Source organism: Chrysemys picta, chromosome 1 (genome assembly GCF_011386835.1).
Source record: "Chrysemys picta bellii isolate R12L10 chromosome 1, ASM1138683v2, whole genome shotgun sequence".
Lineage (NCBI taxonomy): Eukaryota > Metazoa > Chordata > Testudines > Emydidae > Chrysemys > Chrysemys picta.
This window is the reverse complement of record NC_088791.1, coordinates 170,693,987-170,706,690: the sequence shown is the minus strand read 5'-3', so window position 1 is coordinate 170,706,690 and position 12,704 is coordinate 170,693,987. Positions and strand designations below refer to the sequence as shown.

General features: G+C 43.1%; 1 long non-coding RNA gene across 2 annotated transcripts; it reads right to left on the bottom strand.

Moving 5' to 3' along the window:
- Positions 1–2,771: 2,771 nt before the first annotated feature.
- On the bottom strand, positions 2,772–9,859 carry LOC112059306 (uncharacterized). 2 transcript variants are annotated; one of them, XR_006175387.2, is made up of 4 exons: positions 8,925–9,859; positions 7,427–7,768; positions 5,233–5,479; positions 2,772–4,575 (listed from the first exon to the last, which is right to left on the bottom strand). It is a non-coding gene; the product is annotated as an uncharacterized LOC112059306 (long non-coding RNA). The 2 variants fall into 2 exon arrangements; XR_010599959.1 differs by having other exon boundaries at positions 3,769–4,575; positions 5,233–5,378.
- Between the last annotated feature and the right edge of the window lie 2,845 nt (positions 9,860–12,704).

Sequence of the window (12,704 nt, the reverse complement as noted above, 5' to 3'; positions counted from 1 at the left end):
GTGGGCAGCCTCACACTCCAGTTGATGTATATACAATTCCTCTGGGCCTGCACTAGTTATACCAAGGTACCCACACTATCTTCCTTATACCTGGGGCTATGGATCCAGTGAACAGGCCCTCATTTGATGACAGGCCAACTCCCCCATCATGCAAGAGCATTAGATTTTAAAAGGAGCTGTATTTCATGTATGTGTACACCTCGGTATGTGGGCATCCTGAATCAGATAGGTTCTCACAATACCAACCATTCTGTGAAGATCCCAGAACTCTATAGGAGAAGCCTTAAAATACACTATCAAGCCCAGAATGGCCAAGAGGCACCTGCTCTAGTGCACAAAGCCTAGAAAAGGAAACATTGTGGTTGTAGCAGGACTGCTGCTTACTGAGCCTCCATTCTGGCCAGGGGTGTCTCTGCAGGCTCCCCTCCTTTGTTTTTCCTCTGTTCAGGGCTTTCTCTAGTTAACAGTACCCCTGCATGGGGCTAGTTTAATACCACAACCAGTTTACAACAATCTACAGCCCCAAACTAAAATCCATTCTAGCAACACAAAAGTCCATACTTGCTCTGGGCTGTTCTTTCAGCTCCAGGGCCCCTCTTCCATCCTGGTCCAATCTCTCAGCCAGTCCTCCCTCACTAGGGCTCTGATATCCAGTCCCAAAGACAGGCAGGGCTTTCTACCCCCCCACCTCCTGCTCACTTGAGTATTACCCGCCAAACTCTCGGCTATCATGATCGTACCAGAATTCTTTTTTCTCCCTGAGCTTTCCCCTTTTGCTGCAGCTACCTCTGCTCTTCATGGGGAATTGCCTGATTCCCCTCAGGTGAGGCTCATTCTGTAATCAGGTGTGACTTAGCCCCAGGCTCTCCAGCCCACAGGACAAGCCAATCTGCTACAGTAGTGCAGAAACCAGTGCTAGGGCACTCCAGAATAACCTGCTGAGGTGTGGATGGTTGTATATGATGAATTAAAATGAGCTCTTTGGGCTTTTTGAACAGTTGCCTCTCTATCAAATATCTGAATTGTGTGTGATTGTTACACTGTTTATTGTTAAGGCTCGCTTCTGAGGAGACACTGCTGTATGTTACTGCAACTGCTGAACAGCCAAAAAGATATAAATTTGGATCACTGGGAGGTATTAGCAGAACTTTTGAACTATGGTTGTTTCTGGCAAATCACTTTTAATAACACTGTTACCTACATTATAGCTCTGTTTAAACTGTGCTGTAACTTTAAATGATGGTGCCTTCTCTGATCTCTGCATGGGAGGGTCACTGAGGTTTAACAAAGGTCTCCCAACTGTTTTGAAACTCTCACCCATAATCTCCAGACTCAATATCCTAACACTTATCAGTTTACTGAACTAAGAGACAGAGAGTGGTCAGCAACCAAAACTCTGTGTCCTCCAGCCAGTTCTGTCTGGAAATCTTCCAGCAGAATTAGGTACTAGCAGTGTGAGGTAGCTTGGCCAATGGTACAGCTGATCAGAAAAATTGATTCTTTTTCACTGAAAATTTCAACTTTTCAGCCAAAAGTGAGTGAGTGAGTATGTGAGTGTAGCTGGGGGGGAGATGGTATTTGTCTTGCTTTTAAATAAGTTGAAATTTCCCACTGAAAATTTCATTCATTCAAAAGTTCAGTTTTCTATTGAAAAAGTGTTTTGATGGAAATTTTTTGACCAGCAGTAGCCAACAGTCCAAATGTGTCCCCCTGCCACCATCCTGGAAATATAACAATATCTTAACTGCCCCTCACCCAAAACTGCCATTTTCTCTGTGCCCAGAAGATCTCAAAGTCAGAGCTCCTACTGGTACAGTCTACTGGACACTCACAGTGCGCTGTGCAGCACCATTGATCTGAGGAGTACTTGCTGCTGGCTGGCAGAGGCTGAGGGAACGGAATGATAATGTGATCTCCTTGGAGCAGAGATGAAAGAAGGCTATGTTGCTGTGATGCATCACCTTAACTCTTGGTTTGCCAATGTTTGAGCTTTGGGAATCAAACTCTCCCATGCTAGAAGGGCACTGGGAGCACAGAGCTACAGAGAGTCTACAGCCTATCTGGGACCCCACTTTTTGTCAGTATTGGTCATATAAATAACGTGTAGCTATTCCATAGAAACAGGAGTCACACTGAGTGTAGCTTAACTGAGGAATATGTTCTGTTTCTTCCAAGCCATCCTGGAAACATACACTCAACTCTTTCTCCCAGTATAGAAGTGCTGTGTGGTCTCCTATTAACTATGGCCCTGCTGTGATCAAGGGTTGTGCATTTTACTGAAAGGATTATATATAGCCTGGGGGTTGTGGGTTACAACAACTTGTCTTGTAGCTGCTGTATATGAAAAGGCTTATACCTTGTATGTTGTATAGAATATAGAAACTCAAGAGAGTTCAAAGAGATTTTAGCTTCTTAAGTAAAGTGCGTCTCTCTGCGGGTACAATCCTTACTTTCTCTTCCAACGCCTGGCAAAGTTTAAAATGTGAGACTTCTCCTTGGTCTCTTTATATATTGCTACTTATATTTTCACCACTAGATGGAAGTATAGCTACACCATGCTACAGAAATAGAATAGTATTTTCTGTGTGTAACTGTACAGCGTGCTGTCTGCTGAATAACAGTCCTAAAAACACCTCAGCGGAGCCTGAGTCATTTTAGTGGAACCCAAACCACAGCATCACAGAGTGTTCTTCCTGCCCAACATGCCTGATGAGACGCACATGCTGTATGCTGCCTCTGCAAAGTGAGGATGCCCTTTGAGCACCAGCTTCTATCAGCCATAAACAAACACTTTATTATTTCAACAACTCAGGTGGAGCATTTAATGTCAGGTTAACATTGGTTCCTTGTGACAAAAGGAATCACAGAGTATACATAAAAAGCAGCACAGCCCTTCAGAGTGGATAAATAACTAGGATAATTCTCAGTGATAACTAGGGAGATAGACATCATATGACTTATGTATTTTATTCATTTATAGGATAATTCTCTGCCTTTACAGTCCATGCAGCACACACAACTATTACATGGCATAGGTCAGAAATGCTTATCAAACACCAGCATCAGGGCAGCTACTCAGGGACTTTGAAACAAAGATACCAAGAGGCATCATGCTCATGAATGTGCCAACAGATATAAACACAGCACCTTCCCACGTAGATTTGGTAGCAAACGTTGTGTCTAAAAGGAGCTCCCTATTTCCCCAAAAGCAGATTTATAGAATTATGTCTGCAAAAAAGCCATCTGTTTTTAAAAGCATACAGTCAAGATAAAATACAAGATAAAAATGTATTTAAAAATCCTACAATTATTAAAACTGAAGAATTTTTTAAAAATAATTTGCACATTTATGGTCTCTGTTTGTAGAACATTCTATTTAGTCTTTAAATCTTTAGTCATTTTCATTTTCAAGTTCTCATGCACTATCCCACTGCTGTTGTGCTTAGGGTTACAGTTATTACTTAGCTATTTCCAGTAATACCCACAGTGTGCTCGTTTTCCAAACAGAAGAAGGTCTGACCCCTGCTCTGAGAATCCCACAATGTACACATGGAGGATATCCTGTTCAATTGCTCCCCAAAGAAGTTGTAACTGAAAATTAAAAAGACTTATATTGTTCCCTCTTCCTACACACATAATTTTGGGCCTAAACTAACAAACAAGTACACCTCTAACCGGATATAACACTGTCCTTGGGAGCCAAAAAATCTTACCGCGTTATATCGAACTTGCTTTGATCCGCTGGAGTGCGCGGTCTTCCCCCCCCCCCCCCCCCCGGAGCACTGCTTTACCGTGTTATATCCGAATTCGTGTTATATCGGGTCGCGTTATATCGGAGTAGAGGTGTATCTAGGAGCTAATCCCTAGAAGGTCTCTCTTTCCAATTCCCCAAACTGACCTGCAGTATAAATCCAATTGGAATCCTAAAGCTACAAAAGCTGCAAAACCCTGTTTACAGAATTCTACCTCCCACTGCTTAGATAAGAGCTTCCAGCACCCTTAAAGCAACCCAGAGAGAGTAGGTGGTAGAACAGAACATGGTAGAAGACAATGCAGAGGACAGAATGGCCACAGGAGAGAAGCACTGTGGAATCTTTCTTTAAAGAGGGAGTGTAGCAGGTTGAGGCAAGGAGTGCTAGAAGCTCTCTCTGGATAGGTCCAGAAAGAAGACATGGAAAGAAATCTCTTCCTGCCCTTTAAATGCTCTACACTGAGAAATCCATCCTCAGTTATAGTGGAGACAAAACACACAAGACTGATATCAGAGACTACAGAATTTCACTTCCAATGCTGACGAGCGTGAGTCCCTCTGTCTGATGAGGGGGTGTTGACGGGTTAACAACTAGTGTAGGAAATAATAAATAATCCTGCAGAGCTGGCATCCAGGTGCTCAGACATTAAGCCACTGAAAATCCTTCTTCGTGAACAGTCTTCCATGAAACGCTGAAATGCAGTCCTGTGCAGTACAATGAATTTGCTATTACAACTTTATAGGAGTTTAGTCCGTTAACTTTTACTCTGCCATTTAGAGGAATCTGCCCAAGCACCAGAAACCATATCTTCATCACATGTGCCCTAAGAAATAAAAACAACTAGCTGCCCATTAATGAGTCAAGTACTATGTCCACATTAACAAAGCATAAGCTTGTCCAAATACAGACCAGCGTAAGTCCCCAAAAGTCATCCCAGAGTTCATGCTGAAGGGTCATCATGGCCCTAAGATGGCCATCTCATTTTAAAATCAACTAAATGGCTTCACACTTAATATTTGTTTGCACAATGGCTCGGGTCACATTAACACATATCAGGGCTGCCTGCGAATCCCCAGGGGCTCATGGCCGCATAAAACAGGCAACACTTAGAGCCCATAAGCCAAATCAGCTCTGAGGCCACACGGCCTGCTTCATACAAGAAGTCAGAAAACCACAGATGTCACTATTACTGCCTGCAGGAGACCAAGCTTGGAGCAGTGGCACCTTGTGCCAACCCCATGAAAGCACAGGGATTACTACTAGTGGGGTTCACTCTGCCTTCCTAGGTGGGGACTCTAGTCCATTAACCTCTATGGTATGGCAGTGATGGGAGATGAAGCATTCTACAAAATAGCGGTTTTCTCAAGAAAAAGGAAAACAGGGTCATTCTGAAAACCCAGCTGTGTGGCTCTACCATGATTTTAGAGGATGGCAGATCACAGCATCTCTCTCCAGAGAGAATGTATACATCTTTTCCTACCTTTTAAGAAAGGGTCAGCCAGAGTATCATGATCAGTGCCCATGTCTTTTCCAGCCAGGAATCCATCCTCGGAGCTTTGCTGCCTTGGGAGATAGCCTCTGGACTCCCTGTGGTGTTCAAAGAACTCACAAGGTTTAATTCTTCTGCTACAAGCATGAACAAAGTGCAGGTAAGTAAAAACACTTGGCAGAACTGTCTCACTGTAAACTCAAACCACAGCGGCTTTCTTAAACCACAGAGAAGGCAGCTAAAGAAAAAAAAAAGAAAAGTGAGTTGAAACATTTTGGAGAAAGCTCCTGGCAGCATGAAAGGGGAAACACGGTGAATGAGAATATAATTTTGATGCATTGTTAACAATTAGGCTGGGTGAACGGCTTGGAAAGAACATGAACCTGCTCCTCCCAGTCAGAGTAGCACAGATGTGACTCTGGCAGGCTCCAGCGAAACACCACACTGGGGTGTTACAATGCTGCACTGCATTATGAAGATGATGCATAAGAACTGATGAGGTGACTCCAGTGTGGTCGAGTTCAGGTTTGGTCGCCGCTTTTAGCAACTGTGGTCCACAGCTCACTCATTATGTGTACAGGTGGGGGTGAGGGGATGGGGAGAGCAAAAGCAAGCATAAAGTAATAGTGTGGCTGCAAGGCAAATCCTTTCTTTGTGTAAGTGAAAAGAAGTGGGGCCAACTGATGATGGCAGGTCTGGGGAGCTGGAACCAGGATCTGGAACACAGAAGGAAAGGAGAGTGATGCTCAAGTGGAAAGAGAGAGTCATTTAGAGGCAGAATAGCATGTTAGTTTATATTTGTGGACAAGGCGGTGGAACAGAGAATGTCTGGACTAGGGAACTGCTTGGATTCACTGGGGCAATAGCTTTGGCACTGCCTAAGTGCACAGCTAGTGACCAAGCATGGGCACAATGTAAAACACACACACGCTCCACATCTGTCTGACCCTCCTCCCTCAAGCTACAGCATAAGAGTCCACACAAAGTACTGCCTGTACTCAAGGGTGTATCCCACTGGCTACTGCCCATGGTACGAATGATTCCTCCAGGGCTGTGCTTCTGCATGCTCGCCTTTCTCTGACTTCCCAGCTGGCTTATTAGCTGGGCAAACCTGCCCTGAACTTCTGGAGAATTTCCCAAACAGCACTTGCTTGACAGCTGGGTTTTCAACCACTCTCCTCTGTCTGGCTCAGGAGCACTCTGTATCCAGCACAGGGATGTATTGATCACCCAGTTTTGTGTTAGGAGTGACTTTACCCCTAGGAGATACTGGCAGGGACTTCAGAAGGTTCAGGGGAAGGGATGATCCTTTCCTATGGAGCACTGAGCAGGGGTCATTTGGTAGCTCAGATGAGAACAGATTGCATGATCAACCGAGAAGATTCAGGGCGGAGGTGGCAGGGACCCTAGTGTTTCTCAGCCCTTCCTGCCCTTTCTCTATGCAACACTTTTTTCTTATTCATGTGAAATGGAAAAGTAGTTCAGCTCTGTGAGGAGTAGCTCAGCAGTGCTGGCCCTGACCTTGTGAGCTCCATCTCTGTAAGCACCGACCCTCACAAAATCTACATTCACCTCAAGGCAGCTGTGGGTGATCCTCACCCACAAGACTGATGATTCCATGCTCATATACACCCAGTCATCAATTTAAAGCATTTCTTTGCCACGTGTGAATTTATCAGGTTCTGTGGTTAAAAATAGGAGCAAGTACCAGGCGAGCCAGTGTGGGAGTGAACTTTGCCTCTGAGTTACAGACTGGCAGCACTTCAATCTAACGCTCTTTTCATCATGCCCTTGTTCTCCCCCTATAATTACCTACAAGAACTGCTTTGGTACCCAAAATGCAAAGCTGGAGGCTGCGCCCACCCCTAGTAGATCAAGTGGCGCCATCAGCCAATCTGAAATTCAAGAACACCTCAATTATCACATTCCTGTCCCACATCCGGTGAGCCAAACTGGAGAGACAATTAAAAAGCCTTAAACTGATTCCAAGTGTCATAATATGGCAATGCTATATCATGAGGTGACATTAGTGTGTGATATCATTGCATCAGGATGAGATGATGCAATTCATTGACATTTTTTTATCATACAAAGACAAATGTAAAGGACAAGAATGTGTTGCATTTGCCCCTCTCGCCTCTAGCACCTCACTGCCCAAACAAACCTTAAAGCTACCACTGCTTACCTGTTACTTTCACTTGGATATAGTGACCGATAGCAATCTGGTTATTTGCACTGGCTCTGCACTGGTAACCACCACTGTCTGAACGGCTGACATTATGAATCTCCAGGAGCAGAGACAGGCTGACCCTTGCTTGGGGATTTAAGCTCTCTGTTGATAGCAAGCGTTCCATCTCTTTGCCAACGCTAGCACAGCTGCTCTGATTTTCCACCCGTTTACACCAGTAGACCTTCAGATCTGAAGACTGTTCCTGTTCATACCACACTGTGCAATTCAAGGTCAGGGGATCTCCTTCGTTAAGCTTAACGCGGGCTGATGGGTATTTGATTTCAAGCATGTCACATCCTGGAGAGTAAGAGAGCAGACCCATTAACTGGAGAGGCTATTGTATGAGCATTAACCTGCCTAGTATCTTTCAGGTCATTTGTAAGCTCTTGGGGTAGGGATCGTCTCATACTCTGCATGCACAGTGCTTAGCACAATGAGGCCCTGACCTTGGTTAATGCCTCCAGGTGCTGTTGTAATACAAATCATTAATAATTTGGCTTTTCCCATAACCTCTGTGTTTCTTGGCAGCCCTTCTGCGGAGCTGTGTGAGGAGGGATATCACAGTATCCCCCACCTATCTTCTACAAGGTCTAGGGCATGCAGGTTGGCCAAATATTTTCTGCCCAGGAGAGCGTCAACAGAAAATCGGGTTTGATAAATGTCAGTTTTCCTCAAAAAAAGTTTATTTTCATTAGAAAACCTAAAAACCCAACATTTTCCATTTTCAGTAGTTTGACTGAAAACTTTTGTATTTTTCAAAAGAACAATCACAATGTTTCACGGGAAAATTAAACCTTTTTCTAGCCAGCTCTGGATATTCCGTCTTCTGAGGTCAGAGTTCAGCTTCTCTCTCAGGCTATGTCCACACTGCAAGTGAACGATGTGATTGTAGAATGGATAGGCAAACGCACCTTAGCTTTAATCTAGCCAGCATGGGTAACAATGGCGGTGTAGATGTGGGGACACAGCTTCAGCAGAGGCTAGCAACCTAGGGTCCCTGGAGGGCTTATACTCTCCTTGCTGGCTAGTGCTTAAGCCTGTGCCCCCCCATGCCTACACTGCTGTCGTTACCTGTGCTAGCTAGATTAAAGCTAGCATGGGTATAGAGCTACAATCACACCTTTCGCTTGCCGTGGGAACACACCCTCAGTCACTGTGCCAGTGAGCTAAATTTACCAATGGAGAAGACATGAGGAGACAGACGTGATTCAGAGTCTGTCTAGGAAGGGTATTGAGATACACCCCTCCTTTCCAATTCCCCAGACAGCTTCTCTCTTCAGTATACAAAACTAACTTCTAGACTGGGCTTGAAAAATGATGGCAACATGCTACGTCTTGCCTGGCTTGGCCTTACCTGTAGAGCCCTGGCGGATACAAAATTTGTATCTGCATCCAAGCCACGATCTGCAAACATGGTCCATGGATAACCCCAGATTTGCAGGGCTCTACTTACCTGCAGCTTTTATTCCCAATGCTGCCCACAGAAGAGCCACAATAAGGCTGCTTCTTCCACGCCCAATCAGCCAACCCCTGATCCTCATTATTTTCTGGAGTACCATCAGATTGAAATCTCGGACAATTATCAGCAGACCCTTTCCTCTCACAGCAAAGAAAGAGCATTAGAAGCCTCTTCTGCCGCTTATGAGCTGTCAGAAAAGTACAAACCTCCCCACACTAGTTACTGGTTAAAGCACACTGCCACTTAACCACAGTGCAGAAATCTTCTTAAAGAGCCAGAAGACCATTAACACTCACACGGCACAACACGCACACACGCGTGCAGAAAATCACACCTCCCTAGAACGGAGCGAAATAATCATCACTCTAATTTGCAGAGGTTTTAATGACATTTAAGAAATTCTCAAGTATTCGACCATATTCTCTATAACTTCTCTTCCTTTTCAGCATGGCTTGGTACCAGCCATCTTATCAAATTACTTGTATAGCTTGTTGAAAAGGAGCCATGAACCCCAGCAAAATGTCGTTAGAAATTAAAAAAATCCCAGTTTACTCCATCCCATTCATTATCATTTAGCAGAGAAGGCAGACTTCCTTTTTCCACACTTATGAACTTGAACATCCTGGGTATGAAATTTTGACTTAAGTGCTATTGTTTTCATATTCTGGGGGCTTCAAGGAGTGAGGGAGGAAAAAAGAGAATTAAAAATTGTTAGGGCTGTCAAGCGATTAAAAAAATTAATTGCTATTAATTGCATGATTAATCGCACTTTTAAACAATAATAGAATGCAATTTATTTAAATATTTTGGATGTTTTCTACATTTTCAAATATACTGATTTCAATTACAACACAGAATACAAAGTGTACAGTGCTCACTTTATATTTATTTTTGATTACAGGTATTTGCACTGTAAAAAAACAAAAGAAATAGTATTTTTCAATTCACCTAATATAAGTACTGTAGTGCAATCTCTTTATCATGAAAGTTGAACCTACAAATGTAGAATTATGTACAAAAAAATAACTGCATTCAAAAATAAACAATGTAAAATTTTAGAGCCTGCAAGTCCACTCAGTCCTACTTCTTGTTCAGCCAATCACTAGGACAAGTTTGTTTACATTTGCAGGAGAGAATGCTGCCCACTTCTTACTTACAACGTCACCTGAAAGTGTTGGCATGGCACTGTTGTAGCCAGTGTTGCAAGATATTTACGTGCCAGATGCGCTAAAGATTCATATGTCCCCTAATATTTCAACCATCATTCCAGAGGACATGCATCCATGCTGATGACGGGTTCTGCTCAATAACAATCCAAAGCAGTGCAGACCGACACATGTTCATTTTCATCATCTGAGTCAGATGCCACCAGCAGAAGGTTGATTTTCTTTTTTGGTGGTTCAGGTTCTATAGCTTCTGCATCAGAGTGTTGCTCTTTTAAGACTTCTGAAAGCATGTTCCACACCTCATCCCTCTCAGATTTTGGACGGCACTTCAGATTCTTAAACCTTGTGTCGGTTAGAAATCTCACATTGATTCCTTCTTTGTGTTTTGTGAAAACTACAGCGAAAGTGTTCTTAAAATGAACTAGATGTGTTGGGTCATCATCCGAGACTGCTATAACACGAAATGTATGGCAGAATGCGGGTAAAACAGAGTAGGGGATATACAATTCTCCCCCAAGGAGTTCAGTCACAAATTTAATTAACGCATTATTTTTTTAACGATCGTCATCAGCATGGAAGCATGTCCTCTGGAATGGTGGCTAAAGCATGAAGGCCCATACGATTGTTTAGCATATCTGGCCCGTAAATACCTTGCAATGCCAGCTACAAAAGTGCCATGCAAATGCCTGTTCTCACTTTCTGGTGACATTGTAAATAAGAAGAGGGCAGCATTATCTCCTGTAAATGTAAACAAACTTGTTTGTCTTAGCGATTGACTGAACAAGAAGTAGGACTGAGTGGACTTGTAGGCTCTGAAGTTTTACATTGTTTTGTTTTTGAGTGCAGTTATGTAACAAAAAAAATCTACATTTGTAAGTTGCACTTTCACAACAAAGATTGCACTACAGTACTTTTATGTGGTGAATTGAAAAATACTATTTCTTTTGTTTATTATTTTTACAGTGCAAATATTTGTAATAAAAAATAATATGTATTTTGATTTCAATTACAACACAGAATACAATATACACCTCTACCCCGATATAACGCTGTCCTCGGGAGCCAAAAAATCTTACCGCATTATAGGTGAAACCGCGTTATATCGAACTTGCTTTGATCCACTGGAGCATGCAGTCCTACCCCCCCGGAGCGCTGCTTTACCGCGTTATATCCGAATTCGTGTTATATCGTGTCGCGTTATATCGGGGTAGAGATGTATATGAAAATGTAGAAAAACATCCAAAATATTCAATAAATTTCAATTGGTATTCTATTGTTTAACAGTGCGATTAAAACTGTGATTAATCACAATTATTTTTTTAATTGTGATTAATTTTTTTGAGTTAATCACATGAGTTAACTGCGATTAATCAACAGCCCTAAAAATTGTATGTACCAAATATAGGGCACCCATTTGCATCAGCCTAAAGTTGAGGGGTACTAGGCCTCTGATCCCTAATACAGAACATATGCTTCCCTTCTAGCTAGGAAAATAAAGACTTCTTTTTAAAAGATTCTATCACCTACTACAGAAAAAAGACAAGGGTTTAAATGATATAGAAAAAGTTTTCTGAATCTAAAACCTAGTTAGAGAAGTGTGTGAAATCTTGAACTCTGAGTTCACTCATCTCTACTGATTAGCAACACCCTCTTCTAGAAGCAAGGATGAGCACATCTGAAACCTGTCAAGAAGTTCTGAAGTTTGGTATGGAAAAGTATCCAGAAGTGGGGATTTCCCTCCCCCCACCAGGCTCAATAAGCCATATACAAGAACAAAACCAGGCTGGGAATCAGGGCCGGCTCCAGGTTTTCTGCCGCCCCAAGCGACAAAAAAATAAAAATTAAAAAATGCCGTGGCAGCACGATCACGCCGCTCCACTCTTTGGCAGCAATTCGGCGGCAGGTCCTTCGCTCAGAGAGGGACTGAGGGACCCGCCGCCGAATTGCCGCCAAAGACCCGGACGTGCCGCCCCAATAGCGACCGGAGTGCTGCCGCTTGGTATTGGCCGCCCCAAGCACTTGCATCTTTAGCTGGTGCCTGCCCTGCTGGGAATCTTGGCTTTCATACGTTTTCTAGTACTAACAATTTCCAGCTGAGCTAGAAACGTGGCAAGAACAGCTCCTCTCTCAGTATATTTCAGCTCTTCTGCTCTTGATTAGAACCAGGGAGAACACAGAGGTGTGAAAATGACAACCATGTATCCAAACTCCGGAGAAGTTTCCATGATGCAAAGGTTTGGGATAGTTCCTACATTACCCAAACCACCTCGCATATCCCTAACAAACTAATTCTAATGGTCCCAACTCAGTAATGATGCACTGTTTGACAACGGCCCTCATGGTCTTTTTGTGTTAGAGGTTTTTTTTTTACTGTAGACCGTAAGTAGCAGAGTAATTCCAATCTCATCTTCTTCACTAAGAATCGTCTCAGTGCAGTTTAAACTCTCTGATGGCCCAGGTAACATTTTACAAATATTTGATTAATTTTAGTTACAGAGCATGAAAAAAAGAGTGCAAGCTCTGTTGCTCTTTCAATAGCTTTTTAAAAGGTGGTGGCTAATGTGTGTGTGTGGGGGGGGGAGGGGAAATCAGTGAAGCCACAGTTTCA